General features: G+C 48.9%; 1 pseudogene; it reads right to left on the bottom strand.

The window, feature by feature from the left end:
- Positions 1-1,010: 1,010 nt before the first annotated feature.
- On the bottom strand, positions 1,011-1,885 carry LOC101522401 (ubiquitin-conjugating enzyme E2 variant 2-like; annotated as a pseudogene).
- Between the last annotated feature and the right edge of the window lie 3,958 nt (positions 1,886-5,843).

Genomic DNA, 5,843 nt, shown 5'->3' with positions numbered 1-5,843 from the left:
CTTTTGTGACCCTAGGTGCATGACAATGGGGTGGGAAGGTCCGCTGCTCCCCATACACAGCGTTCTTGTCCCGTGTCTTGGTATACGCTTTCCCTTCTGCTTCTATATCCCTTCTTTCCTTCCATTGGCAGACTAGCCCTATGTGCCTGCTGCTTGCCGGTTTCCACTTCTTCCTTAATCAAAGAACATCCACTTGGTTCCAGTTCTGAGCAGCAAGCTCTTCAGTGTCGGTGGGAGAACCATGGTTGGTCTATGTCCATTATGGTAGTTTCATGCCCCGTGGGAAACAGTTTGAGGACTGTGTAGGCAGCAGAGCGTGACTAATGGGTCCATGAGAGCATTCACTTCTGGGAGGCATTTTTTATCTTATTAAATCATGTGAGCTTGCCCCCAGCCAACCCAGATCCTTTCCAAATTAGAATGTTACTGTTTGAGGATGTTCATTTAGGGAGCTTCGGCAGCCCTCTTGCATTATGAGGGACAGCATTCCTGACCCCCAGTATAATGTGCCCTGGAGCATACAGAGAGCAGCACCAGCAGCTTGCCACTCCAGCAGCCCAGCACTCACCCATGGCCTCAAGACACAGACTGAACAAGAGTTAGGGACACTGTGTATCAAACTAGTTATATGAGGATGCTATTCAGCTGCACCAAGAAATATTTGATTAAGCAAACCTTGGCTTAGTTTCCACTCTAATGTGAAGGGCTAATGTGATGGCTAGAGAAGGGCTCCAGTGTCCCAGGTCCCTTCAGTCCCGTTTGGGTCACCCCTAGCTCGTGTGGTTCCTCTGTTGCTTCAAGTCTCATTCTCCTCTTGTCTTGTGTCCCTTTTCTAGAGGGAGTGCAATGTGGAAGAGAAACACAAAGGATCAAGGACTTAGAAAACCAAGGAAAACGTTTTCTTTTAGCAGAAATTCATCGGCCACTCCCCGACATTTTTTTATTATAAATACAGGTATCAAAACAATCCTGAACATATTTTTATACTACTAGTTGTCAGCACCCACACCGCTTCAAAATATAACAAAATTTGTGACAATATTCACTGTACCTGCTACTTAAACAATTTCCACTGCAGCTTTCACTAAGCAAGATGGATAAAGCATGCCATTTCTGTTTGTCCTTCTTGGAAGTTTTACTTTTCAGAAACACCTGTTTCCACTGCCATTTGACACGTCTCGCCATACTTGTGTCTTGTAAACCCGAATCCTCCTTGGAGCACTCCAGGTCTATGTATAAATGACAGTGCCTCAACAACAGAAAGAAAAATTGTGCTGCATTTTTCCTCCTGTTACCTGAAAACATAATGGGTGTACATATATTAAATATATTCTTACAAATGTCCGGGTCACGTATACCAGCTGGAATTCTTTACTGAATGTGTGGATATTTTGCATTGTGATATTTAATCAAGACATTAATGTGAGTATAAGGTTGTAGATTTAAGAGGAGTTTGAGATCCACTAAAATCAATTGTTGTATGTTTGTCCTGGTGGCTGTGGAAGCTTCATATTTTCTTTGGACATCATTACACGTCTTAGCTCCTGAAGTACAACTTTAATGCTCAATGAATTTTGCCATTTTGCTAATGCTGGTATGCTTCCTGCATCCACCATTCCACTGGAATTATTTATCCGATTCATATTAATTGTTGTTATGAATCTAACTGACGGAGGAGTTTCTGGGTATTTAGGTCCACATTCTACTTTCAGGCTACATATCCTGTGCTCATAGTTCGTCCTTGGTGGCCCAATAATCATGCCAGTCCACCTTGTAAGTGTCATATCTTCATCATCTTCGAGGCCCCAGCTAACCGCACCATCTCTTCAAGTTCTTCCAACAAGTGAAAATTACGAGGAATTTTAACTCCTGTGGAGACCGCCATCTTCTCCTGCAGCCCAACGCAGCCGCCAGGAAAATGTTTTCTAACAATTCCCATAGAACTCCTTATTGGCTGGAGCGTTCATGGGACCACTTATAGGGAAGTTTTGTTTTGTTTTCCTGAGGTGTTTCGTTTCACTCTGCCACACTGAAAAGGATTGAAGAGCCCAGGGAAGGAGGAGGCGGGCTGGAAGGCTGCCTGGGAAGCTGCTGCAGCCAATGGAAAGGGACACTTCTGGCACGTGTCATCCTCGAGGTGAGAGAGGAACACCAGACTCGTCTCCCACCGGCCGTCACACCAGACTTGGCAAAGCAACATCCTGTTTTTCATTCTTCAGTGACGCAAAGGAGATCGCGCCTGTGAAGGTCAGAAAGAAGAGCCACCTTATGACAGACACAATAGTTTAAGCAGATGCTTGCCGTGCCGACATTTCATGTTGTAGTTAGAGCTAGCGAGCTAGCGGGAGTCCGGCTCTGCTTCTGGTCCAGCTCCTTTGCTAAGGCACCTGGGAGAACAGTGGAAGATGGCCCAAGACCTTGCGTCCATCACTATCTGTATGGGAGATCTGGACGGAGTTTTAGACTCCTGGCTTTCTTCTAGTCTAACTCTGGCTGTTTTGGTCATTTGTGGAATGAACCAACAGGTGGAAACCTTTGTTTCTCTGTCTCTGACTTTTAATCAACAAAGTAAGTCTTAAAATGGAGTTCCTCCTCAGGGTTTTATGACCATGCAACACCGACATACTTTTTTTTTTTTTTTGATACTCGTTTCTCTCCCCATGGAAGACTCCATGATTTCCACCTCAAGTCTTAGCACCTGCAGGGTTTTAGCTATCCCAAGTGCCAAGGTCACCAGCAAGACCCAGACTGTCAGGGTCTCTGCAGAGGGGACCCAAGTCTCAGGTATAATCTTAAACTTCTGAGCAGATTCCTGTGTGCAGCCAAGGCTGAGAACTCTGCCCCCGAACCGTGGTTTGAAATCCTGGCTACACGTGACAATCATCCAGGGGCTTTTTTTTTTTTAAATGCTGATGCTGAGCCCTGCCCCAAGAGACTTGGGTTTAATTGGATTACGGTGGAATGCGGGGTGGGAATGGGCAGTGATTGCATTTAAGATTCCCCAGATGAGTCTAATGTGCAACCGGGTTTGAGCACCAGGGAAGAGAAGAGAGAATCTTAACTTGCTTGCTTGTTTCCCCCTCCTGGGCAATAAGATTGCTACGGTGCTGTCACCTGGCATGTTTACAAGCACAACTGGGACAGGGGCTCTGCTTAGGTGGCACATTAGAGGCTCCTGGGGGAGTCTCAAGATGCCTAATGCCCCGGTCTGTTTCCTGAGACGTTAATGCAATTGTTCTGGGCTCTGGCATGATTCCATCTGCTCGCTTTCAAAGCTCTTCTATGATTAGTATATATACCAGGGTGAGAAACACTGCATAATCTTAATAAGGGTCCTTGAAGAGTCACAGCTGCTCTTGTAGGAGACCGAATGAGTCCACAAGGGGGCTGGGCTTGTTCATGCCAGTAGTGTTGGACATTGGTGTCCGCCTCTTTTTCCGTTGTTATTGTTAGTTCAGTGCGCGTTCAGCACCCACGCGGAGCCTCTCGTTGAAGCAGAGGGGCTGCTCATCCCCGACCTGCTGTTTTCCTGACGCCCAGCATCATCGCGGGTTTCTGAAAGGGTGGGAGACTCACTGACAGTGTGGTTTAAGCTATCAAAGTCTGACATCACCTACTGAAGGCTGCATTCAGTCCTCTGTTTAAATGATATCAGCCTTACCTGCCTCCGCCCTACCCTTCCCCATCAGTCTTTTTGTGAAGGTCTTCGTCAGAAGGGTTGTGTAAACAGAACAACCAGCCTGAATGTGTTACGGCTGTGACAGATGTTTCTGGAAATACAAGTGTGCCCTGCGCGTTAGGAGCCACGGCTGCCACACAGCTCAGTTCCCCGCCTCCCTCTGTGAAGGCGGCAGGTGCTGGCAGGAGGACAATCAAGGACAGAAGCCTCTTCCTCCCTCTGCACAAGCCGCTACCTGCGTGGAGTATGCTCGGGGCTACGGAGAGCAGAGATCGCTAACAGCAGCAGGTGGAGGGCTTGCCCCTGGATGGACACAGGTTAGACGTCGGCTGGGCAGACTTCCTGGTAGAGGTAGCTACCTCACCCCTTGCCCTTCCCATGGACCTTCCTCAGAGGCACTGTCTGCCCTCGGATCACATTCAGGCTCCCCGGAGTTCTTTACAACTCATCCCCAGTGGCTTTGAGTCCAGTTGTATGCATGGCCATCTGCTCTTTGTTGAGTGTCCACACCCTGTTGTATGGCCTTTGAAAGCAGTGACCCCATGGTCAACCCCTCACGTGCTACCTGGCTTGCTTTATACTGTCAGAGCTATTTCTTTTACCTGAATTTGATCTGAAAGACCAACAGGTTAAGCAGTGGACACGCAGAATCCTGGCAGAGAGAGGGGGCATGAAGTCCTATCTGCAACCGCGCCCTCCCCCCCCCCCCCGTTCCCCATGAGCACAGCTGTCCAGCTGCTCTGTACATCCCTATGTCCTGGAGTCATACTCAGAAGAGGGCATGCCCTGGAGGGTCTCTCTCCTGACTGCCAGTCCTGTTGGCCACAGGCTGCCAGTGACTTCTGGCTCATCTGGGTTTTGAAGAGACGAGAAAGGCCGCCTCTCCTGCCTGCCCTCTGTGACAGAGGACAAGCAAAGGCAGGGAAGGCGATGGCATTGATCAGAACCCCGGCGCACATTACCAAGGAGATTAGAAAAACCCCTTCTCTGGGCTCAAACTGCTTATGTCTGCAGTTTCCCAGGGTCCGGTGGAAATTGTTAATATGGTTGTTAAATAACAGTTGGCAGCCAAGACGGTCGGCATTGACTGATACACAAGATCAGGCCAGAGATGTAAGAGAATGAATTGATTACTTTTCTTAGGAATATCAAAACAAAGCCGTAAGAACACATCTCTTGATCCGACCCAGAGTTTCTCAATGGTAGCACCGTGGATGCTGCAGGCAGGAGACATCGCCGTTGGGCGATGACCGTGGCACTGTGGGCCCTGGTCTCCACCTGCCAGATGCCAGGAACAGCTGCTAATAAGTGGCAGCAACACCCTGCTTGTGGCCTGGGAAAGCAGTTGAGGACAGCCCAATGCATTGGGATACTGCACCCACGTGGGAGACCCAGAAGAGGTTCCAGGTTCCCGGCTTCGGATCCGCACGCATCGGCCCGTTGCGGCTCACTTGGGGAGTGAATCATCGGACGGAAGATCTTCCTCTCTGTCTCTCCTCCTCTGTGTATATCTGGCTGTAATAAAATGAATAAATCTTTAAAAAAAAAAATAAGTGGCAGCAACAATGCTTCCAAATATTGTCACCAGTTTCCTGGGAGTAAAATGGCCAGAACCCAGGCTTTAATCAGCTGGTTTAGAATGTTCAGAAATCTTGGCCAAGCCAATTCCAGGCCACAGGCTTGAGGAAAGATCATGGCTTTGGGGGCTGGGGGAACACAGAGTTCTCAGAGGCCAGAGGAAGGCAGCTGCCTAAAAGCTTTCTGTCCTTGGCCCAGCATTCCACAAGGCCACAGTGGGGAATAGCCTAGAGGCTGGGGCAATGCCATCCAGCAGTTTGGAGGTTCCAAGGAAATGGATGCTGGACCTCCTTTCCATGGCACTGCAGGGGGAATGCGCCGGAGCTTCCCCTGTATCTGCAACAAGGAACGCAGTGGAAAGCATTGGTGTTATGGAGAAGCCTTTGGAAGGTTTTGGTGTTGATAGGTGGGGGGCAGGGGAGTGTGGGAGACCCAGGGATCCCTGAGAGATGACCAATATGGGAGCCAAGGCCTAATTAACAACGAAGATTCAGGCAAAAGGACAGAGAAGGGTGCGTGTTTGCCTTGGTGGTTGGGACACTGTTCATAATGCCCCTGTCCCACTTGGAAGCATCCTGCTTTCGGA

This window comes from Ochotona princeps, chromosome 2, assembly GCF_030435755.1.
Source record: "Ochotona princeps isolate mOchPri1 chromosome 2, mOchPri1.hap1, whole genome shotgun sequence".
NCBI classification, from domain to species: domain Eukaryota; kingdom Metazoa; phylum Chordata; class Mammalia; order Lagomorpha; family Ochotonidae; genus Ochotona; species Ochotona princeps.
Note: the sequence above shows the minus strand (reverse complement) of the source record. Positions and strands in the feature narration are given on the sequence as shown.